At 34.0% G+C, this 26,435-nt stretch overlaps 1 long non-coding RNA gene across 1 annotated transcript in view; it reads left to right on the top strand.

Moving 5' to 3' along the window:
- LOC111092747 overlaps positions 1 to 18,671 on the top strand; it is a 136,585-nt gene extending 117,914 nt beyond the window's left edge. The window contains exon 8 of the long non-coding RNA XR_005379915.1: positions 18,039 to 18,671. This is a non-coding gene — a long non-coding RNA (uncharacterized LOC111092747). The remainder of the gene's footprint in view (positions 1 to 18,038) is intronic.
- The last annotated feature ends 7,764 nt before the right edge of the window (positions 18,672 to 26,435 follow it).

The following is a 26,435-nucleotide window of genomic DNA, read 5'->3' as shown; positions in this document are numbered from 1 at the left end:
ATAATAATAATGTGACCAACTTTGGGAGATTTAAAGACAATGTAAAGTAATGGATAAAAATTAAATAAAAAATGGAAGAGTGATTAAAGTTTGACATTGAGGTGGAGTAACTGATTCATTGTAGACCTTGTTAAGTCACATACACATGGAAAAAACCTTTTATTGTATTCCTTAATCATACAGAAATAATATGTATGTTTTGAAAAAGGGAAAAAGAAAAATCAGATAAAATACAAGAAGAAAGGAAAAAAGATTAAGAAACAAGACTTTTAAAAAGCATGGTAAATAGCTTTGAAGCATGGAAAGCAAAAAATACAGTGTAGGAATAAATCCAAATATGCTGATATTTACAATAAAATGGACGAACCTTTAAGTTAAAAGACAGATTCTGGTTTCAACTGGACTATAAAGACATCCATTTAAATGTAATTTATGAAAGACATCATGATATTCATTGAACTAATATCTTTTGAGATCCTATTATGTGCCAGGCATTGTTCTAGATGTTTCAGGACATCATTGATTGAAATATACAAACATTCTTGCCCTCATGAAATTAAATTTCTAATAGGAAAGGGAAAATAAACAATAAATAAGTATATTATACAAAATGTGAAAAATATGAAATACAGAGACATTAAGAAAACAAAGAAGAGGGTGTAATGTAAATTATATAAAAAGATACATCAGGCAAGGGCATCTGGGTGGCTCAGTCGGTTAAGCATCTACTTTCAGCTCAGGTCATGATCCCAAAGTCCTGGGATTGAGTGCCACGTTGGGCTCCGTGCTCTGAGGGGAGCCTGCTTCTCCCTCTATCTCTGCCTGCCACTCTGCCTACTTGTGCTCTCTGTCAAATAAATAAATAAAATATTTTTAAAAAACATCAAACGCTTATTAAAAGAAAACTGTGATATCTGTATTAGCATGAGAAAAAATATACTAAAGGCAAAACAATCATTAGTGAGTAAAGATATTCAATAGAAACAGAAATTCTTCAATAGAAACAAAAATCTTGAACCTGAATACACCTAACAACATAACTTCAAGATTTACAGAGCAAGTTTAAAATAATTAAAATATTTTAAAAGCCACAATAGTATTTTGAGATATTAATCCAACTCTTGAAAAAATTGCTAAAGCAAACAAGCAAAAAAAGGATATCGAATATTTGAACAATAGTCATGAAAACAAGTTTGATCAAATAGACATGCCTCTAGCGTAGATTATGTTATTTTTCCTTTGTTTTTCTTAATGCATTAAAAAATGATATACAAATCTTGAAGAAACATAATTCATTGTGCATAAGCTTTTTGAAAGAATGGAAAACTTAGTAACTCTTTTCTGAGGTTAATATAACCTGGATACCCAAAAAACCCAAATCCCATTACAGCAGGAAAACAGATAAGGAAAGGAAAAATTATAATCCAAGTTTATTTTTGAACATAGGAACATTAATTCTAAAATAGTATATTAAGAAACAAACAGGAACTTATGAGGGGCACCTGGGTGGCTCAGCTGGTTGAGCTACTGACTGTTATTTTGGCTCAGGTCATGATCTCAGGGTTGTGAGATCCAGTCCTGCATCAGGTTCTATGCTCAGTGTGAAGTCTGCTTGAGATTCTCTTTTCCTCTTCCTTTTCCCCTCCCCTACTGCTTGTGTGCCTGCTTGCTCTCTCTCTGTCTCTGTTTCTCCCAAATAAATAAATAAATAATATCTTATAAAAAAGCAAACAGCTACTTATGAAAATAAATTGAAGCCTCAAACCTAAGTTGATTTTAACCTAGTACTGTCTTACCATTCGAAATCTATTAAGATTTCTTTACAGTCAAGTAGAGGAAAAGTGTATGATTATCTCATTATAAGTAGAATGTTTTTATTTTTATTTTATTTTTTTAAATTTTTATTTATTTATGATAGTCACACAGAGAGAGAGAGAGAGAGAAGCAGAGACACAGGCGGAGGGAGAAGCAGGCTCCATGCACCGGGAGCCTGACGTGGGATTTGATCCCAGGTCTCCAGGATCACGCCCTGGGCCAAAGGCAGGCACCAAACCACTGCGCCACCCAGGGATCCCAAGTAGAATGTTTTTAAATTAAAGTTTTATACTAATTCAAGATAAAAATTTTTAGCAAGCATGAAATGGATGGGAATAGCCTCATCTTAATTGTGTCTAACAGAAACATAAAACATCATTTGCAGGGATGCCTGGGTGCTCAGTGGTTAAGCATGTCTGCCTTCAGCTCAGGGTGTGATCCTGGAGTCCCGGGATCGAGTTCTGCACATGGCTCCCTGCATGGAGCCTGCTTCTCCCTCTGCCTATGTCTCTGCCTCTCTCTTTCTGGTGTCTCTCATGAATAAATAAATAAAATCTTTTAAAAAATCATTTGCAATGAAATATGAAATATTAAAAACAATTCTGTTTTCATAATAAATAAAATAAGAACTACCAACATCACTTGTATTCAACATTGCATTAGAGGTCCTAGCTAGTGCAATGGGATTTAAAAAAGAAAAGATAATGATTAGAAAGAAAAATTGTTACTATATTTTAATGATGTAATAGTTTATAGAAAGGCCTAGAGATTTCACAAACTGTTAGAACAAATAAGATAGAGGATCCCTGGGTGGCTCAGCGGTTTAGTGTGTGCCTTTGGCCCAGGGCGTGATCCTGGAGTCCTGGGACCGGGTCCCACATCAGGCTCCCTGCATGGAGCCTGCTTCTCCCTCTGCTTTTGTCTCTGCCTCTCTCTCTCTCTCTCTGTCTCTCATGAATAAATAAATAAAATCTTTTTAAAAAGTAAAATATTAAAAAAAAGATAATTTAGAAAATTTTCTGGCTATAGGATAAATAATTTTAAAAATGCATAGAGTTCCAGTATTTGTAATTAATAATTAAGAATGTGACTTAAGGGATCCCTGGGTGGCGCAGTGGTTTGGTGCCTGCCTTTGGCCCAGGGCGCGATCCTGGAGACCCGGGATGGAATCCCACATCGGGCTCCTGGTGCATGGAGCCTGCCTCTCCCTCTGCCTATGTCTCTGCCTCTCTCTCTTTCTCTCTCTGTGACTATCATAAATAAATAAAAATTTTAAAAAAATTAAAAAAAAGAATGTGACTTAACTACAGATACAATGTATGATAACATGAAAACAATAATATTCCTGAGAAAAATATAGCAAAAGATGGAATCTTTACAGAGTAAGCAATTACTATTCAAGAATAAAATAAAGCATAAGTAACTGGAGAGAGTTATCACTGTCATGGATATAAACGCTCAATATCTTAAAAATAGAAATGTTATTCAATTAAACTATTAAGTGAATGCAATTCTGATTTAAAATCTCAACATGTTCTTTCATGAAACTTGATGAACTTTTCTACAATTCATTTGGAAAGGCAAAGAACAAGTCTGGCTAGGATAATTTGAAAGTAAGAACAATTTAAGAAAAACTTAACCCTCCATGTCTCCAAAATTACTAGAAACTATAGTAACTTAAATGATATGGTATTTGCACAGAGTTTGACAAAGAAGCCAATGACACACACATATGCATATATAATGTGGCATTATTGAAATTCAATTAATTAACATATAGTGTATTATTGGCTTCAGAGATAGAAGTCAGTGATTCATCAGTCTTATATAATACCCGGTGCTCATCACATAATGTGCCCTCCTTAATGCCCATCCACCTAGGAACCCTATCCCCCCACCCCCTCCCCTCCAGCAACCAGTTTGTTCCCTATGATTAAGAGTCTCTTATGGTTTGTCTCCCACTCCTAGTCTTGTTTTATTTTTTCCTCTCTTTCCCTATGATCCTCTGTTTTGTTTCTTAAATTCCACATAGGAGTGAAATCATATGATAATTATCTTTCTCTGATTGACTTATTTTGTTAAGCATAATAACTTTTAGTTCCATCCACATCATTGCAAATGGCAGATTTCATTTTTTTTTTTTTTTGGTGGCTGAGTAGTATTCCAATATGTATATATATCACATCTTCTTTATATTTAAAGTGGATTTCTTGAGATGCCTGAGTGGCTCAGACATTTGAGTGTCTGACTTTTTTTTTTTTTTAAGATTTTATTTATTTGTTCATGACAGACACAGAGAGAGAGGCAGAGACATAGGCAGAGGGAGAAGCAGGCGCCATGCAGGAAGCCTGATGTGGGACTCGATCCCAGGTCTCCAAGATCATGCCCCAGGCTTGAAGGTGGCACTAAACCGCTGGGCCACCATGGCTGCCCAGAGTTTCTGACTTTTGATTTTGGCTCAGGTCACAATATATATCAGAATTATGAGATCTAGCCCTAAGCTGCACATGGGGCTCCCTGATCAGAGAGAGTCTGCTTCTCTCCTTCTCCCTCACCTTCTGCCCCTGCCCCTGGTTCAGTGCACTCTCTCTTTCCCTCTAAAATCAATCTGTAAAGTGGATTTCTTTTAGACAACATATAGTTGGACCTTGTTTTTTGATCAGCTCTGACAATCTCTGTTTCTTGAATTGGTGAATTTTAATTGGTGCCATTCAATGTGATTGTTGATATAGTTGGATTGATGTCCATCATATTTGTTGCTGTTTTTATGTTTGTCATTCTTGTTTTTTGGTCTTATTTTTGTCTTCCAGTCATTCTCTTCCTGTCTTGGTTTCTGGTATTAAATTTTAAAAGAAACATTTCACTCTCTTCACAATTATTTTAGTAAATCACTAAGAAGAACTTGCTTTCTGTGCTCCTGCTTTTTCCTCCAAGATTTCAAATGCAGAAAATCATTCTGGTGTTCCTGGCAATGGTGAATGAAGTAAAAAGTGGTAAATTCGTTAAGTATGAATTCCCTTTTCCTAGCTTTGCCTCAGTGCTTAGCATAATGAAATAGCAAAAGCAATGTTGATGATAATGACAATAAATCATCATGTGAAATAATCATTATGCGTTCTCTAAAATTAAGAAAGTATAAATATTTAAATGACAAATATAAGGAGTCTTCTTATTTTTCATTTCATGTATTTATTACCTATTTTACCTATTTTAACCTATTTTAATTGAACATTTTGTGGTGTTAATTGAAACTTGCCATCTATAATCTGGTACTTTGAGCTCCCTTATATTAATTTACTACAAATAATTGTTGGTGATTGTTTATGATTTTGCCTCATTTCAGTGATACAAGAATATAACTCTATTTGCACTAATTTCTAGAAACTTGTAGAAAGAAATACAATGAAGGAAAAGTAAAAATGAAGTCACAAATTTGAATGCCTTAATCTCAGTCCTTTACTGTTTCCTTGAACTAAATTTACTTTAAAATAACGTGAATATTTTAGAATATGCTAATAATATAATAAGTGAGTAGGGATTCACAAATGGCTTAAAATAATAAGAAACATATGCTTGTTGATATTTGTAGTGATGGATATAGTACTGACTCAGCATTAAATTTAAACTAAAGCATGTATTAATTATCTAGGTAAGATTAATATATGGTAATTTATATGTGTATATTTAAATTCATCATTTTCAGGGCCTTTAATTTTCCCTATGCCTTCAAATTCCTGCAAAATTCCTCTGGAGGGCACTATTACCATAACTAATGCAATTAGCTGCAGCTGGCTGTGATCGTTGAGTGGCACTGCATCTTTGTTAGGGCTGCTTACCTATTTCAAGTCTCAATGTTCAGCCCGACTTTAGCTTTTCCGTCTCTTAAGGGGAAAAATTAACTTTTCTGTCTATCCCTTTTGAGAATTACAGAAGTTATCCCTAATCATATTATACGGTATTTAAAAACAAACACCATTTCCACCCTCCTTATTACTTCTTGATAAAATACCCTGGAAAGCTAACAGGTGCTAGTGTGAAACAGGAGTTCTACATGATATTATTTTTCCTAATTGCTTTATTAATACGTAAGTGGGAGTTTGAGTAGTAGTAATCAGCTAAACATAAAATTATATCCCCATTTAATTTCCTTCAACATAATCTTTTGCTCAGTGAATGAAAATTCAAGGCAAAAAAAGAAAACGTCAAAGTTGCTTTTATGTTTATAGATTATACATATTATTTTAGGAAAGTAAGGCTGCTCAGAAACTGTATGTGCTGACTATAATAATCAGTTCCTTAAATAATTTATGTGATCCCACTTAGAATTCTAATTGAAAAGGAAAGCATTTCATTGAAAGTCAATTGAGATAATTACTTATCTAAATAACACCTGGGTCACTGCACTATTTACCTGTAGTAATCCCTTTTTTGAATCTTTGAATACTTTGAATCTTTTTTCACTTTCTGCTTACATAGAAAATCAAAAGTTATTTGAAGAGTTCATGTTTCTAAATTACAATGAAATTAAATATTGCCTTGTAGATAATAAAAGTTTTCAGAAATATCTCTTTCGTGTTAATGATTTATAACATAATAGAAATGTAGCAACTATAATTTTTGATATTGAGAAGGAAAGAGAAGAAAGTAATAGCATATAAAAGAATGAAATCTTGGGGCACCTGGGTAGTGCAATCCGTTGAGCATCTGACTTGGTTCTGGCTCCAGTGATCTTAGGGTTTTGAGATGGAGTCCTACATGGGCCCTCTCTACTCTCTCTGTCCCTCCCCTCTCTTTCTCTCACTCAAACAAATAAATCTAAAAAAAAAAAAAAAAAAAAAAGAAAAGAAAGAAATCTTGCCATTTGCAATGACATAGATGGAGCTACAGCATATTATGCTAAGTGAAATAAGTCAGCGAAAGACAAACATCATATGATTTCACTCATATGTTTAATATGTTTGTTTAAAAAACAAAACACAGGAGCAAAGGGGGGCGGGGAGAGAGAGTGAAGCAAATCAAGAAACGGACTCTTAACTATAGAGAACAAACTGATGGTTACCAGAGGGGAGGTTGGTGGAGGGATGGATCATATAGGTGATGGGGATTAAGGAGAACACTTGTGATGAATTTCAGTGGAAGTGTGGAATCACTATGTTGTACACCTGAAGCTAATATTACACTGTATATTAACTAACTGGGATCTAAATAAAAACTTTTTAAAAAAAGTAATGGCATGTAGAACATAATTAAAAAGGGAGAAAATATTTTAATTTTCCAAAAAGAGTACATTTAACCTATATATTCCATATCCATCCATATTAATTTTGAACTATTAGCAAATATATTAAGATTTATTTTAACACTGGCTCTCTGAAGCAAATCATTGCATATTAATAACATTTATAAGAGATTGAATTTTTTCCCTTCAAAGAAAATAACCTTTTTCTCATCCTCAACAGATTATACAATTGTTTTGATCAATGGCTAATCTTAGCATCGGCCTTTACTCTCAAATAGTGATAAGGAAGGGGGCTCTGGGATTGAGTGTGCTCTTCTTCCTACAATTTTCAAGTAGAGTACTCCTAGTAGCAAATGGATCCCACATAGTGTGAAATGTCTCCAGAGCCTCTTGTTTTCTTAAGAGTTTGCATAATTTTACATTTCACTCCATATAATTCCGTGTTTTAAAGGAAAGAGATTATCCAGAATACTGTGTCGTGTTTATCCATTCTAAAGCCCATTTTTAGAAGCAAGATAAAGAAGATGGCATTTGTAATTAAAAACAGATTCAGTTCTTAAGTTTATTGTTTACCGATATTGAGCTTTGTACAATTTAATTTCTCTAAACCTCAGGTACCTCCTGTAAATGGAATTAATATCAGACTGAACCACATGAAATTGCTATGTATGCAAGTTAAAAATAATGGAGTATCAAAAATTTCTTATGATTCAAGCTAATAATAGCCTTATCTTCCCATACATACATGAAGTAATGTGTGCAAAGCTCCTAGTAAAGTGCTTCACTATAGTAATTTTAATTATGCTGGGAAAATTGTACAGAACTCTACCTAAAAATATAAATAAAAATACTGTCTATATTACAAACAAAAATAAAATCTATTGTGATAAGGGAGAGGTCCATGCAATTATAAGTCATGGTTACCATGTTACCATTCATTAGCCATGAAAATAAGCATCAACATTATTATTTTTTAAATATTACTTCACAGGGTTGTTAAAATGATTATATGAGAAAATATATATGGGTATGTCTGTCATGTGTATTTATTCATTAAGGAAAGAGAAAAATAGTACAAATAGCTACTATGTAGAAACGGTACAAATATGCCTGGTGCTGTTCTAGATGTTGGGAATACAGCAGTTAATAAGAAAAAAAAAACATTCCTTTTGGGAGCATAGACAATAGTGCAAGGAGACTGATACTAAACAAGGAAATACATTTTAAAGCAAAATAATTGCATATAGAGATATAAAAGAAAAAATTAAAATCTTAGCATATAATAGGTACTTAATACTGATTTTTAAAATTCAGTGATACTCTCATCATTATACATCCATACCATTAAATCATGGCCCATCATTCCCTTTCTTTTGTAGCTTAATTTATATGGATATGTTATAGGAAGGTCTACGTAATTGGAGCATTTAAAGAATTTTGAATTATTAGCTTCTCTGGATAACAAACATCCTGTGAAAAAGTTTCTGTCCTCTTTTCCTTCATTAATGCATTAGCAATAATACTTGGCTCTGGTTAAAAGGTGGTAGCACTATAAAATTTTAAAGCTAAATCCAATCTAGGTTAAGAAATAGGGTGATTGTTATTAGCTATCGCATTGTATTTCCCTAAATAACCAGCCTTCCTAAGTGAAACATTTTTATTTCACCTTCTCTTTTTATAGCTGCATCCCTTTGGAATCTTTAATCACTTTATTGCATTTGAAGCGCTTTCTTTTTTGGGGAAAAAAAAAAAAAGAACCATTTGAACTTTACAAACAGATATAAATGGAAAGAGAGAAGAGGAAGGTCAAATTTTGGGTCTGCTAACCTTGGCGGTGTCCTTTGAAAGTAGTCCCCAGGTAGCTTTAACTTCTCCAAGCACACGTGAGCCTGAGATCACTCCCGGGCCCAGCCTGCTTGGCAAACTGACAGAGGTCAAATTTTCACACAAATGAACAATTTCCCTGATAAAGTGAAACTGATACTTAAGCACAAGCTCTAATGAGCAGCCCCCTGTCTTTAGCTCCCACTTTAAAGTATCCCCAAGGTTTCCAGTACAATTTCATTTGACCTTTAGCTAAAGACCATATTTTACTAGATCACCAATTTCCCCTGATCCCTGGAGTGTTTGCTATGTCAGCACTTATAAGAAACCTATACTGCATACAAGGCAAGTGTTTTTTATCCCTCTTTAAGAGCAACCCATCTCTCTCTCGTCCATCCCCCCGATTTCCTATCTCTTCTTTGACAAGATGATATAATTTTTCAGACTGTTTCTTCAAATTCCCTGAATGGGGGCTCCTGGGTGGTTTAGTGGTTAAGCATCTGCCTTTGGCTCAGGTTGTGATCCTGGGGGTCCTGGATTCGAGTTCTGCATCAGGCTCCATGCGGGGAGCCTCTGCTTAATTCTCTGCCCTCTCTCTGTGTGGCTCATGAGTAAATAAATAAAATCTTAAAAAGAAAAAAGCCCCAAACAGCATGCTTTGGATTGATATATTTTGGCCTGGGAGCAAAACAGGATTATAGGCTATCTAAGCTGCTATTATTTTTTGGACAATCTTAAAGATACACGGACATTCTTAAGGTTGTAGTAAGCACAGATTTTTTTTTTTTTTTTTATGATAGGAGCTTTAAAGCATGTATGTCAATTTCCACTTTTCCTAATTGTGGCATAACTAGCATTATATAACACTTAGTGTAAGTAATTGATCATATTGCTATTATGTTGGTTTAGTAACTGCTTTTAATTATATAACATCATTTTTTAGTCAACTATTATAAAAATAATATCTTAGACATTATTAGGGACACTTATTTCCCCACTAATTAATTATATCTGCATAAAGGGAGAAAATTTCCATTCCACTTCCAAGAGGGAATAGCTCAGATGGGACACCTTCATCTTTTCTACACTTTCTCACTTCCTCCTGCCAAGGGAATAACAGGGAGTTATTAATTCCATCCTCTTTGGGTACCGAGAAGACCATGTGATCTCTTTTCCCTGTCATATGATAACCTAATTGCTTTGGGCTTTGTCCTTATGAGAATGAGGCCCACAGTTTGGTAGAGTAAATGAATCCCAGGATGAAGTATAAGAAAGCATGTTGGAGCTATACACAGAAGCCTTGTACACCAATTCAATTTTTATTAAGGAATTTATATCTTGATCTTCATCTATCTCAATCATGTATGTATCTCTCATTCAGTTGCAAATGTGTTAGAGAAAGTAAAGATGGTATTTGCTGGAGCCTTAAATCCACTACATATATAAATATAGCTTTTAGTCTGTAACAGGATACATGTTATGACAATCACCATTGTAGATTTTATCCATTCTAATGAATAAAATTTGAAACAACTAACAGCTTGGTTGGAATCTAAACTGGCTATTTATTTTAGACCTGACAATATATGAAAATAATGCCATTAATGATTTAGATATTTGAAACAGATATGGGAAAACAAACATAGTACACATTTTGTGACTTTTTAGTTATATACACCTATCCCACCATTAGAAATACCAATTCAAATAAAGTGGTAACAGTAACTATTGGAATTTATCAAGGTTAGACTACCTGTTATTTATTGTACTAAATGCTTAATCAGTGGTATCATATGTAGTTCACAGAAACCCAGATAGTTAGATGTTTTTTCCTATTTCATAGCTGAGTAAACTGAACTATAGAGATGATAGAGACATTTCCAAGGGTTACATAGCTTTCAGATTCATATTCATGGAAGGATTATGTCCACAATCCACTATGCTGACTACTGTACTTTCCTGATCTTAGAACAAAGTATGGGAGATGCCTGGGTGGCCAGCTGTTGAGCATCTGCCTATGGCTCAGGGTGTGATCCTGGGGTCCTGGGATCAAGTCCCACATCAGGCTCCCTTCAAGAAGTCTGCTTCTTTTTCTGTGTCTCTGCCTCCCTCTCTGTGTCTCATGAATAAATAAATAAAATCTTAAAAAAAAAAAAAAGAACAAAGGATGGAAAATTGCTTCATCCAAAGACTGGTAGAAAAAGATGATTGTGTCTCACTCACAGCTTCAGTCTAACTGTATTTCATTAATATTACAGTTTTTGGCATTCTGAGTTTTATAGATAGTCTTTTACAATATTTTCAAAAAAATTCCTGACATATATTGGAATATATATTTTTTTTCTTCAAGTAATCTCTCTGACTGCAGACCTAATGAGCTTATGTCATCAGTAATGGAAAAGCATCTGACAATCTGTATAGATCATGTAAAGAGTTAAGATAGGCAATGTTTTTGCAGTAAATACAAAACTTTAATTAAAAATATAATATATATATAGGATTATATAGGAATAAGAAGAATTTATATATGGCTCATATATAAGGATCATTTTAATACATTAGGGCCCAGAGTCTAAAATTTGGGCAACAGTTTTACTGGGCTTAGGTCTGTTCAGGTTTACTCATCCCTATCAATAGCGATGAACCAATAGAACCACATACCCAAGTAATTTTCCACTTCATTCTATCTACAAATTAGTTGATGAAGTCCTCTCATAAAATAAAAATATTGATTCAACAAATATGTATTTTTCCAGGCCAATCGCTCATAATTTGGCATTTGGATTCTTCTATGGAGTTCATTTAGTTATATTTTTCTTAAAATTAGGGCACACTTTGGGAATTGAGGGCACAAGAAAGTCCATAAGCAATTGGAAATTGGGGAAACAGACAAATGTTATGCAACACAAAAAATGTATAAAGTTCTATAAAAGTAAGTGTGAATACTGTACAAAAGGGGCCCAGAGATGGAAATTATTGATTTTATTTGGGGATATTGGTAGGGTGAATGATTATTCTGGTTTTCCTGAGAGTGAGAGATTTCCCTAGATGCAGGGGCTTTCACTGCTAAAATCAGAAGAGTCTGGGAAAGCCAGGACCATTGGTCAGTCTAAACTGAAAAAATTTTTAGTAAGATATATTTATGGAAAAATGTTTAATAAATAATAATAATGATTATTACCATATTATTTCTAATTATTGAATTTCTAATTATTTCTAATTATTATTTCACATTATTGTTTCTAAGAATGCTTACCCTTATTGTGTGCAGAACATTTTTCTATGGTAATTTAATATAGTCATCCTAGGTTATAAGGGCTATTATTTATTACATAGACAGAGAGGCATATAAAAGCTTGTCAAGTAATATAAATGTTGGATCAGGATAGAGTAAGAAACTCAGGAATGGTGGGGAATGAGGGTAAAAGCATATCAAAAGGCATTTTAATTTAGTTTTGTTTTTGAACTTTTTCCACTCAAATGAGTAACATCTGTAGACTGTATCTGCTTAACAGCTGCCAGTTTTGAACTTCTGAGGGATTAATGAAGAAGATATACCAGAGTGAACACTTGCAGAAAAAGAGAGTGCTCTGGGCCAAGTAATAACAGTGTCAAAGAAATAGATGCTGAAATGTCCAGTATGGCAGGGGCACTGACTTTTGTGAAAGGAGAAAAGAGAGGTATATACCATATACCTTTAATTAAAAGTTAGTAAAAAGTTAGTAAAAAAGATTAGAACTAGCTTGACGCAGGTATGTGTCATTTATGTACTGAACAGTGACCCATTATCAGAGGTTCTGAAGTAGGAGTGTGACACTAATTTTTGAAAACCAAGTTTGATGCAGCATTGTCAATAATTTGAAAAGAGGAAAGGGAGAAAAGAGAGTCAAGATGGTATGGCTACTGTCTCCTTAATGACCTGAACAAAGTCAATGACAGTGGAATTGAGGAGAGTAGGGTCAAAGGCATTTAGAAGATAAAATTGAGTACTCTCAGTACATGACTGAGTATGGTAGTCAGGGAGGATGATTAGAATCTGCCTTGTTTGACTGAATAAATAAATTGTGATTCATTTTGAGCGATTTGAAGAGTCAGAAAGTGGAGCAGATTTGAGCTAGGAAGAATTAGGGAATATAGTCATATTTAGTTTAAATATCCATGTGTTTTATGCTCTTCAATGAAACAGTGAGTTGGAAAGTTGTTTTTATCATTCTTAATATTAGAAGTCCTAAGGTAAGCATTCTGGTAGATATGCTATAAACTTGATAGGATGAGTGTGGCTTCACAAAAATCCAGGTATAGAAGCTAGCAAATAACAAAGTGGAATTCTGATGAATAGGTTAATGATCCTGAAAACCACTTACCCCAAAATGAAAAAGAAATGTGGGGGAATTAATGAACTAGCAGCCTTTACTTTTAACTTTAGAAAAAAAATCATATTTTATAGTCTTATGGGGGTGCTATTTAGGGAACATTTCATCAGGCTAATTCATCCACATTAATTTTTATTTATCTCATATCTATAGTGCAGAACATTTTACTACATAATTTGCCAGATAGGAAGAGACACAATTTCTTTCCCCTAAGGACGTTATTTTGCAAAAGTGATATGCTGAGCACAATTATCAATTATGTATGACTTTTCAAAATAATAATTTATTGATTTTTGCCTGCTATAGTTATAGCACTCCATTGCTGCTTCACACACATAAACTCTCTGTCTTTCTTCAGGTCAAAAGAATTAGGAAAGTGTTTCACAGAGTAAGTGAGTGAAACAGTTCAATTCAAAAAAACATTGTAGGGGATCCCTGGGTGGCGCAGCGGTTTAGCGCCTGCCTTTGGCCCAGGGCGCGATCCTGGAGACCCGGGATCGAATCCCACGTCAGGCTCCCGGTGCATGGAGCCTGCTTCTCCCTCTGCCTCTCTCTCTCTCTCTCTCTCTCTGTGACTATCATAAATAAATAAAAATTAAAAAAAAAAAATTAAAAAAAAAAAAAAAAAAAAAAAAACATTGTATATCCATTGTGTGCAAAATTTTGTTTTAGGTACTGCCTAATGAAAAGTAAGATTAATAACATATCTTTTTGCCTTAAAAAAGCACTTAATAATTTACTAAGATGGAATTTTCATGGCATTTTTGTGCATATTCTCTCATTTGATTTTTCACAAATGTTCTATGGACTTGGTAAGTGAGATCTTGTCCCAAGTTTCATGCATGATGCATATTGCCTTGTATATAAAGTAATATCATGTCTTCACATTTTGTGATAAAGTTGTTGTTAGTTATATAAATGAGTCACAAATAGATAATAAAACAGGAAAAGGTTAAACTGAAAAGAGTTTGTAGCCTGTGTGAAAGATTTAAATCAGTATCAGCAAACACACAGCATTCGCACTAGACTCTTGATTCCCTCAACTATAGCAAACATCACTAACCAGCTCCAGAACTCATTTCTATTAAGCTGGAATTGGCCTTAAATCCCCTTTCTGCAGTCTTTCAAACAACCAATATATCTATTGCAAGTGGCATTTGTCATGGAACTTATTTGTCACCAGATTTAGGAAAGAAGATGAGATGACAATTGAAAAGCTAAAAGACACCAATGAGGTACAAAATGCTTGAGAGAAGAGTTCAGATTTTTTTTTTTTTTCAATGCCTGGGTGGCTCAGTAGATTAAGCTTCTGCCTTTAGCTCAGGTCGTGATCTCAGGGTCCTGGAATTGTTGGGCTCCATGCTCAATGGGGAGTCTGAGTCTCCCTCTACCCTTTCTTCCCTTGCTTGTGCTCTCTCCCTCCCAAATGAATAAATAGAATCTTTTTTTAAAATTTTTTTTCCTGGAATTGTTTTGAGATGAAGCATATGGTATAAGTAGGGAGATAATTTTTAAAAGAATATTATTTAAGGGATAGTAGAGGGTTTATAGGGAATTAGAACTCTAAAGAGAAGAATATGGTAAAACTGATTAATGATTATCATCTAAGCCAAAACCAAGAATTTGCTGCTTACCCGAACGCACCATCCAGGTACCACTTAGACTTGAGACTTCTCATTTTAAAAAGTTCTCTAAGTGACTCGTGAACTGGATTAGGTAAATATTTCACTAATGGAGAAAACATGAATATAGCGCTAGGGTTAATGTGTACATGGTAAAAGCTTAAAGAAAGGAAAAACAATTTATATAAAAGTGAGAAAAAGAGTGACATTAAAAAAAATAAAACTTACATGACATAAGAATGGAATAAAGTCTTCAAAATTCTAAATATCAACCTAGAATAATAGACCCAGCCAAATGATTACTAAACTGTAAGGTTAGAATAAAGATGCAGACATTCAAGGACTCCGATATGTACCTTTCCTCTACTTAGGCAATTAGTTATGAAGGTACTAATATAAGGGAAGAAGTAAACAGAAAAAGAGAAAAATAATAATAGCACAGTTCAACATAAATCAACCACAAAAAGCTCAGAATTATAGATATGTAGCATGTCCTGAGAATAATCTATCCAGTTTGAAACAGGAAGAAAGAAAAAAATAATAGTTATTTGATGAGTATGAATATTCAGAGGAAATAACTTTGCTCGGTGTGTGCTCAATCTTACCAAGTAATTGGAGAATTTAGGGATAGGTCTATAGAAAATTAGGCAAGTGAAAAATGAGGGCACTATTAACCTCAGAAAATTAAGTTGTAAAAGAAAGGAAATCATAGAACTCTAGTTGATTCTGTAATGAAAAATTTATAATTCTCTTAGTAGTATAGCACTTATTAAAATTCCAATAAAACTATATTCATTAATGAGAGAGGAAGGTAGGTCTATATGTGGTTAATTTCATCTACAGAAGAAGGAGTCAAAAGATAATATCTAGAATTGTTAATTATATGTTCAGTTATAGAAATACGGAGGGGATAAATAGAAGGAAAAACTGCTATAAGTATTTAAAGTAATTCATAGGGGAAAGGTAGGGCATGGGTCTATACTTTCATTGTAAGCTTTTGGCATCAGGATCCTATCTGTTCTTAAAATATGTCCTCCCAATTGTCAGATGCACTTGGTTAGTCTAAAACCAGCCAAGGACCTGGAAATACCTTCTGATCTTCCTTTTTTTTCCTCATGAAAAGAAATATCTAGAACCCTCTCTGTGTAGTGTAGTCTTTCTTTTTTATGATTATATTGTGAAAATTGTCTATAGAAATTTCTGATGAATAAAATTCTTCATGTCATTAGGGTTTAATCTTCAAACAGCTAGAGCTCTCTGGTAAATCTTCTTAATCTGACCTTATTATCATTAGTGATATACTTTATTCCAGTGTCACATATCCACCATGCATTATTTTTTGCAGACCTTTGTTCAAGCTCTTCACATTGATCTGGAATGTGCTTCCTATCCCCAATATTTGTCATAGTTGTCTATCCTACTGAGACCATTAAAACAGTACTCCCAAGAATCTTTGTAATAGCCCTCCAGTACCAACTGCATTCTTTTTTTTTCATGAACTTGTTATGCTTTGTAGCTCCACTTTAACATTTATCCCCATATACCTTGTATTAAAATTAAACACAGTCTTTGCATGTTTTTCCTACACCGTATTTAAGTGTGTAGCAGATATGCACATACACAAAAATACACACTGTATTGTGAACTTCTGCAAGGTATGACTAAACCCTATTCATTTTTTTTTTTCGAAGATTTTATTTATTTAAGCATAAGCGGGATGAGGAACAGAGAGAGAAACAGGCTCTCTGCTGAGCAGGGAGCCTAATGCAGGGATTGATCCAGGGACTCTGGGATCATGACCTTGAGCTGAAGGCAGACACTTAACTGATTGAGCCATCCAGGTGCCCCTCATTTATTTTATTTTTTATGGTAATTTTTACTGGAAAGCAATGAATAAATGTTAATTAAATCAACCTTTCCATTATCTGTCAGTATATCACATATAAAAGTATATCACATATACTTCAAGGCAAAGACAATTATTAGGGAGATATCTGGTCTATGAAATTCTGATTCCTCTAAAATTGTAACACAGTTTATGAGCCCAGACAATTTCTAACTAGCTTTTTTTTCTTTTCTTTTTTTTATCTATAGAGGATGTCACACAAATGTCCAAAATCATTTTTTCTTTTCAAAGCTTCCTTGCTATCTGTCTGTCTTAGTCCATTCAGGACACTATAATAAAACACCATAGACTGGGCAGCCTATAAACAATAGAAATTCTCACAGTTCTGAAGGCTGAGAAATCCAAGATCAAGTTGCTAGTAGATTTACTGTCTAATGAAAGCCCAATTTCTGGTACATAGATAATCATATGCACTTTGCAGGCAGACAAACATTTAGATCATAGCACAGTCTTTACTAGAGCAGATGATCTGACCTACAACCTCAACATTTCTATGCTGACTTCTTAGTAAATACATTTATATCTTTTATCTTGGGAGTAATTAATTTCTGATTATAGCAAAAGAAGTAATTATTAAACCAACTCTAGAGAAGCTGGATAGAAAAACTGAAAAATAAAATAAAATGTAAAATGTTTGAAGATAAAGAAATGTAGGTAAAAATTTAAAGAAAAGGGGGAAACAGGAAAAAAATAGTATGGATATTTGAGGCCACTATTCCCAAACAGATCACTGAGAAACTAAAAATATTTTAGTTTCTCAAAACTGAAAACTAAAAAATTCAGGGCTAATGAAAAAGGAAGATAATATGCAGAAAATATTTTTACAGAATTTATATACAGAGTTCTACACTCAAAAACTAAGAGTAATATGAGGAGGTAAGTAAGACAATATTCTTAAAAAGGGATAAGGAATACAAAATATAAGCAGTACCATAGGGGATACAGATCATGGAGTTATTCCACATGGACTACAGAACAATTATAATGAATAAATTCAGGAAGTAAGAGACAAGAGTGAGAATTTGGACAGTGAATTAGAAGCAGTAAAAAAAGAAAATCAATGCAAAGTTTAATTCCTCAAAAAAATAGAACAGTTGGACAGATTAGACAGAGCTGAATAAAATGATTTAGTGGACTGGAATATAGGACAGGAAACATTCAAAATGACACAGACAGACAGAATAATGGAAAATATTGAAGAAAAGATGAAAGTAATGAAGATAAATGAAAAATTTAACATATCTGTCATTGAAATCCAGGAACAAAAAGAAGGATATACTGGGAGCAGAAGCAATATCTGATGAAGCTGGAAGTGTCCTAAAACTTATGAAACCCAAGAAGGACATACATAAAGAAAATTCCACCTATCTACATTATAGTATACCTACTAAAAATCAAGTATGACAGTTTTTACAACAGCTGGGAGAAGAGGATCAATGACAGTCACAAGAGCAATCACAAGATGAACAACTGACTTCTCAAAGAAGCCAGAAGACAACACAATGACATCTTCCAAGTATTGAAAGATTATAATGTAAGCTTAGCATTTCAAACTCAGAAAAAGATCCTTTAAAAAGAAATATGAGACATACTTTCAGACAAGCTAAATCTGAGAATTTGACAGTCCATATTCTTGCTAGAGGTAATACTAAGGGTGCTTTTTAAGAGAAAAACTATTAGAGATGGGAAGTCAGACATAGGACTTAATGAAGAGCAGCAGAGGATATAAATGTCTAGTGAGTAAGTGCATTGTGATAGTATAAAACAATAGTTATAATTTAATTCTCTCTATATATGTACATATATACATATACAAGAAATGGGAATTAAATAGTTCTTTTTTTTTTAAAAGATTTTATTTATCCATTCATGAGAAACAGAATGAGAGAGAGAGAGAGAGAGGGGCAGAGACACAGGCAGAGGGAAAAGGAGGCTCCATGCAGGGAGCCTGATGTGAGACTGGATCCCGGGTCTCCAGGATCAGGCCCTGGGCCAAAGGCGGCGCTAAACCGCTGAGCCACCCGGGCTGCCCTAAATTGGGTTTCTAAATGCTTTATGTATGTTCAGGATGTTGGTAATTTTTACTTCTTGGATGGCATTTTCATGGATGAGTTTATTTTATAATTAATAACCATAAGCTTTTGATTTATGTACTCTTCTGTATGTCTGTATGTCTACTGGGTTTCAATGGAATAGTTGTAAAAATATTGACAATAAATCTATAAATGAGTAAAGAAATTAGAAAAAACAAGGACATTGCAAATAAATGATGTTAATTTTCATTTTATTTCTTGCTAATTCCCTATTACTCTGTTCTGGTCTCATTAAAATCTATTTTAAAAAACTAATACTGTTTTCTGTTTTCAGCAGCAGTCCAGACCAGATATCCTGACTCTAAATTATAGATCAAATACATATCTTTTTATTGTATTGCTATTCTCACAGCTAAGTAAACTCTAAATAAGAAAGAAACAAAGAAAGAAAGTAGAAGGAAGTGAGGGAGAAAGAAAGAGAAAGAAAGAAAGAACGAACGAAAGAAAGAAAGAAAGAAAGAAAGAAAGAGAAAGAAAGAAGAGAAAGAAGAAGAAAGAAAGAAAGAAAAATGAAAAGGAAAAGAAAGAGACCAGAACTACAAGAAAAAAAAGGAAGAGAAGGGCTAGAGGTCGGTGTGGAGAGGCTAGTCCTCTGGCTTGCTCTGCTCTATCTTACTCTTCTCTACGTCGCTTCCTTCTCTTCTCTTCCTTCCTTCCCTTCCCCTTCCCTTCCCTTCCCATTCCCGTCCGCTTCACCTTCCCTTCCCTTCCTTCCCGTTCCCCCTTCCCATTCCTTCCCTTCCCTTCCCCTGCCCGTGCCAGCTCCTTACCCTCCCAGACTCCTCGCACTCCCGCAACAGAAAGAAATGAAAAAGAGAAATATATGGCAATAGAGTTTTCTCTATTTGTTTTCTCTATTGTCTATATTTTTCACTCAGTAAAGGGGACTATGAGAAAAAACCTACCTGTCTGCAAAACAAAGAAATTTGTCCCTTTGGCCTAGATTCTGGGTGGGAGAAAACCATTTGCCATCAACATCACATCACTTTACAAGAACAGCACTTTAAAAGTACATAGGTGTTTCCATATTACAGTTGGAAGTGTATTTATATATGTACTGGAGACTGATTTTACTGAACAGAACTAGTTTTCTAAAATTAGTTTAATTTCATAGTTACATACAAGAAAATAATATAATCTTGTAATATACTTTTAAATATCCCTTATAATTAGTTCTTTCCTTGATTCAGCCCTCAAAAGGTTGTTGTGGGGATTAAATTAGATTATATGCATAAAATTTATTTATTTATTTATTTATTTATTTATTTATTTATTTATTTATTTATTTATTTATTTTTAAAGATTTTATTTATTTATCTATGAGAGACAGAGAGACAGGCCAAGGGAGAATCAGGCTCCCTGCAAGGATAGGGTGAAAGAGAGGGAAGATAATGAACATTGTGGACATTGGACTAGAAACTTTCCCACTTTCAAAGGGAGTAGGCACAAGCATATGATCTTTGCTTCAGTGATTTCTTGCAATGGGCTTTAATTTTGAGGCTGGTTACACAAGCAGTCAGTGCTGGGATTTTTCTTTCTCCCTGTTTCTCTTCCCTCTCTCAAGTAGTAGTACAACTGTTGCTGGTAATAGCAGCAAAGGCTGCAGCAGTAGTAGTCACCGTAAGAGGGTAGAAACTGCAAGATCAATTGCCCAGTGTAAAAGTATTGCTCAGTGTTTAGTGCTCAGTTGATTGGTAGAGGAAGCTTTCTGCACTACGGTTTTGATAACTGTTCCTAGCTCTTTAGTTTTCTGGCCCTTTCAAAAATTGTATTGGACACTTTTTTTTTAAGATTTTATTTATTTATTCATGAGAGACACAGAGAAAGAGGCAGAGACACAGGCAGAGGGAGAAGCAGGCTCCATGCGGGGAGCCTGACATGGGACTCAATTCCCGGTCTCCAGGATCACGCCCTGGGCTGAAGGCAGCGCTAAACCGCTGAGCCACTCGAGCTGCCCTGTATTGGACACTTAAATGATCTAGAGTCAGTTTCTGTTGCTTGCAACTAGTAATTTTTGCCCAAACTGATAATTTGAATTTGAGTGACTGTAAGATACACAATTAGAAAAGTCAAATAGGAAGTATGGACTCATGGGTCTTGGTTCTTGAAAAAAATTCTGAGCTAGGGATTTGACTGTGATCAGTGTTCCGTTGGCCATTTTAACCTGCTAGAACTAAGGTCTCTGAGGTGGCAGGTGATGATGGAATTCCAAATACAGTTGAAGATTGTCCTCAGATGAGTTAATGGACAGACACCTTAATTCTCTAAGACAAGAAAAAAAATACTAGAAGCAATGACAGAAATCGAGCTCTTGCATGCCCACAGAATCATTATTAATCATGATTGATATTCTTTTCTCAAATGCATAAAGTTTTGTAATGACAACATAACTATCTCCTACAACCTAGGATTTGAGTCAAAGAATTTTCTTTTAACCTAAGCTTTTAAATATACTTCAAGTATCTAGTTCATATCAGAGTTACAGTCATACTTCTTCATTCTATCTGAAGTAGGTCTGTATGATGAGAATACTTGATGTTTTCACAGGTCTTAAGCAGCTTTTATGATTAGAGATCTCTTTTTCATACCAAATTTACTGGTATAGTAATACTGGCATAATTAAGTAAAATAGAAAAAGTATTGAATTTTTAACAAATGCAAGAATTGAAGGAACTCAGAAGTTTTCAAACACAATTTTCTTTTCTTTTCCTCTCTTTTAAAGATTTTATTTATTTATTCATGAGAGACACAGAGACAGAGAGAGGCAGAGACATAGGCAGAGGGAGAAGCAGGCTCCATGCAGGAAGCCCGATTCGGGACTCGATCCTGGGACTTCAGGATCATGCCCTGAGCCAAAGGCAGACACTTAAATGCTGAGCCACCCAGGTGCCCCACAAACACAATTTTCAATGTAAGTTCCTTTTAATAGTCTGTTTGACAAAAACAGGAACTGAGATTAATTGAGATAAGTATAAATGATTAAGTAATGGATTACAGTAATTTTTTCCTAGATTCTCATTTTTGTCATCTATTATCCACAATCCTTACTATCTTTAATTGTAAACATTGATTTATCTCTAATAATTAAGATCTATAAATTTTAAGAGGTCTATCTGCTCTTGCCTTAATAATGATCATTTCTCTTCTTGCATAAAAGTGGAGCAATGAACCATTTGAGATAAGGACCAACATATCATCAGCAATTATTTGGTCTTATGGCTCTTTGCAGATAATTACTTTATTGCTATTATAAGATTATGTTTTTATGATCTGTTTTCAAATGTCTTTGTCCTCCCTAGATTTAAGATACCCTGAAGGGGAGAGAACATGCCTTAATAATTTTTGTATATCCAGAAGCTAACATAGAATCTGAACTGTAGTAGGCTTTCAATACATATTTTTGTAGGAGACACTGAAGAAATCATAAACTAATCAAGAAAAATTTTGCCCATAAGGACATTAAAAGGAGATGCAGTCTATTGAGAAAAGTATTCCATGTATAGAATTTATTTTTAATGGCAGATGTTTATTAAGCCTCTAATAGGGGGATCCCTGGGTAGCTCAGCGGTTTAGCGCCTGTCTTTGGCCCAGGGCGCGATCCTGGAGTCCCAGGATCGAGTCCCACATCAGGCTCCCAGCATGGAGCCTGCTTCTCCCTCTGTCTGTGTCTCTGCCTCTCTCTCTCTATGTCTATCATGAATAAATAAATAAAATATTTTTTAAAAAGTCTCTAATAAAGTGATTGATATTGTACATACACAAAAGTGATGAACCTTTTTTGTAGCTGCATATTAGGGAAAGGAATATTTGAAAGATTATCAGGGAAATTCAGCCTTTGCACTCACAATACATTTAGATAACTGCACACATTTCTTAGTATTTCAAAAACATTTAATGCCTGTGAGAATGGAATAAGAAAAAAGAAAAGTATTTTCTGACAAGATTTCATTAAATCAATGTTACATTGAGCAATTTGAGATAACTTTGGAAGTTATAACTATGGAAGTCTTTGGAAGCGTTCCCAGTCATAAGAACTAAGGCAAAAAAAAAAAAAAAAAAACGAAAAACAAAAAAAAAACCCAACATCATTTTGCATAGCATTCACCTTCTTTGAATTCAAAGTTAATAAACCATAATTCTCCTAATTTCTTTTTGAGAAGTAAGGATCATCTCTTTCAGAACTTTGACTGATTCCGAATGTTGTTACAAGGCTCAAAATGAATTAAGGGTTTGTGTAAGGATGCTTTGAAAAATAATGTCTGTGTATGAGGTCTGTGTGAAATTAGCAGATGACACTAGCATGATTAGATGAAAATGCTAATTTTATGATGCTTGTATCCTGCTGTTTAATGGTTGATTCTGACAATATTGTAATTAATTTTTTGCATCTATTTTGTTGAGTTTTTAAAGCTAAGGGCATAATTTATACAATTAAATAAAACCTTGATGTTTTCAATCAAAAAAGAAAAACACTCAATATAATATGGATCAGACCCTATGAAAAAAGCAAGTTGTTCATAATATAGCCACTTCAGTCTGAACAGTTAGTATCACAGCTCTGAATTTCAATTAATGGTATCCTTCAAAAGGCTCATGCTTTGATAATTAGTTTGGACCCGTGTCAAATTCATTTAAATGAGAAATCAGCTTTCAAAGACAAAAGATGCTTCAATTTAGAGGTCTGCTTTTAACTTTTTGAAAATTTGTCTTTTATTTTGAAAAATTTCAAATGCTCGGGAAAGTTGAGTGAACAATAAAATGAACACCTGTGTATCCATCACTAACACTGACTAGTTGCTAATATCCTATCTACCTGCTCCATTTTCCTTCTCTTTCTAAAAGACTGCTGCAAACATCAAGACATTTTGTTCCTAAGTACTTCAGCACTAACCATCTAAGACAAGGACATTTTCCTTCCTAGCAACAATATATTACATTTTAGAAAATTAGTATGAATTCAAAATCATGATACAACAAGCAAAATTTCCTCAGTTGTAGAGAAAATCTCTGTATAATTTGTTTTTATTCCACTGAGGAGTCAGTCAATATTGATGAACTATCGTTGGTTATGTCTCTTCAATTTCTCACAATCTGTAGAAGTCCTAGAATTGATTCTTTGAAGGGTCCTGCCTTTTGTCTTGCAAAACAACCTGCATTTTGTATTAATAAGTGTTTTTATAACTTGACTTAGATCAAATATTTTTGACAAGACCATAGCATGGGTGATGTTGGGTACCTCTTACTATATCATAGCTGGAAGCATATAATGTTGGGTCTTTCCACTAGTGGAAATGCCAGGAGTAACACACAGACCTTTCCATTGTAAAAGCACATTCTCTCCTTTGTAGTTAATAGATAGTCTGTGGAGTGATCTTGTAAATATACTTTTATCCATCATCACAAATTGTTTTAGGCCCTATTGATTATTCTTGTTAGAATCATTAAAAACTACATTAGCAGATAGAAAATCATAATTTTTGGATTCTATTATTTTTTAGTACATTCCTCCTAACCCAACATTTCTCCCTTCCTCTTTCTTTTTAATATTACTGTGGATCTATGTGTGTTTGTTTTATTCAGTGTGTTATCTATCAGTCATTAAGTTATTCATTTTGATAAATACTCATTAGGACCCACATTTTGTTAGGGGGAGGTTTCTTCCAACCAGTTTCAACTTCCATGTATCCTGACACCATTAGTCTTTGAGTATTTTTTTCTTGACCAAAAAGATATTCTAGGCTCACTTTTATATTCTGCAGATCTAGAATTAATCATTTCTTCAAAGAATCTTGGTTTTTTAAATGGCAAGTAGTTTCTTCAAAGCAAGATGTGGGTACTAGATCTGTAAAAGTTTTTCAATCCTTATGCATAATTACTTTTCCTCTCCTTATTTTCTAAAGTAGGACCTCTGATACAAATCTAGATAAAAGTTATAATAATGAATATCTTTGTCTGGTTCTGACCTAAGGGAAAAGTACATTTTTACCTTTGAGTATGATTTAAAATGTAGGAATTTTGTAAATGCTATTAATCAGATCAGGCAGGTTCCTTTCTATTGCTGTTGTATTGACAATTTTATCCTGAATAGGTGCTGTTTTATCCAATGCCTTTTCTGTACATAACAGAAGAACATATACTTTTTCTGCTCAATGTTTTGGTGAGATTACTGTATTTGATTTTTTAGAAGTTATTTCAAATTTATAGAAAAGTTATAAGAATTAAAAGAACACCTATATGCCCTTTATTCAGAATAGCTTATTGTTAATATTTTATTTCATTTTTAATTATTTGATGCATATGTATTCTCTTCATAATATATACATAGTTTCTTATTGAACCATTTAAAGTAGTTTGAGTACATCATAGTCCTTTGTCCCTGAATGCTCCAGTGTCTATTTCTTAAGAATAGAGATTACCTAATCAAAGTACAGTTACCAAATGCAGTAAATGTAACATCATTTGAAATACTTTCATTTAAGCTATCGTTCCTACTCCAATTTTTTCAATTCACCCATAATGTCATTAGTGCTTTTGTTCCCCTGCAGTACAGTACTAGTCTAGTCATTACGCCACTTCAGCCTTTTAGAATATGGAACATTTTTATAGTCTTATTTCGCCTTTTGTGACATTGAAGAATACAGTTCCCTCACCATTTATTAAGAGAAAGGTTTTTAATTTTTTTTTCTGATTTGAAACAGGTAATGTATTCTTGAATGAAAAATTAGATATATAATGCTGTGTTTTTCTCAGAATATTATACCTGAGGGGTACATATTTTTCATTTGTTCCTCATTGCTGTTATTTATTTTGATCATTTCATTAAGGCCTGATTTTTCCACTGTATAATTACTGCTTTTATTTCTGGCAAACAATAAGCAGTCTGTGGGAAAAAGGTTTAAGACCATACAGTTATTAGATGAAGATGATTTCATTATTGTCAAGGGTAGGTTTTTGACTATGTTAATACTGGTGCACTTCAGCTGTCCTTTATTACCATGGCATAAACCTTCAAGAATCTCAGCTGAAACCTGAGGTCTTTATCAGGTCTCTTAAATTCCAACTGCTGTCTTCTCAGAACTATGAATGTGTTAAAAACTTCTGTTCAGGTCTTTAGCATCCCAGCTGCTGTTTTCTGGTTTTCTTTGTTTTGAGACATGCCCTTCCTCTGAGCATCTTTGAGATCCAAACCGTCAAAAGAAAATTTCATGCCAATTTTTGGATTCACTTTTCAGTGCTTTCTTCTCTTCCATTTCCAGCCACTTGGAAATCGTAGATTTCACATCTCTGTTTCCCAGCTCAGTGTGAGTGGAGCCTCCTATTCATACCGTATTGTCCTTCACTGACAATTAGCAGAGTTAGAAGCAAAGGTGACTATGGAACTCATGTCCATGCATTTACCTTCTCTCAAGGATCACAGGCCTCAAGTTCTAACTGTGCTGCTGATCTACAAAACATTCAAATAAGTGTTTCACATATTTTACATTGTTTTTATAGTTGTTTTGGCAGACAGGTTACTTTTATACAATCCATTCTCTAACAGATTGAAAATCTAAAAGATTGAAA

The sequence above is a fragment of the Canis lupus genome, chromosome 27 (assembly GCF_011100685.1).
Source record: "Canis lupus familiaris isolate Mischka breed German Shepherd chromosome 27, alternate assembly UU_Cfam_GSD_1.0, whole genome shotgun sequence".
NCBI classification, from domain to species: Eukaryota; Metazoa; Chordata; class Mammalia; order Carnivora; family Canidae; genus Canis; species Canis lupus.
Note: the sequence above shows the minus strand (reverse complement) of the source record. Positions and strands in the feature narration are given on the sequence as shown.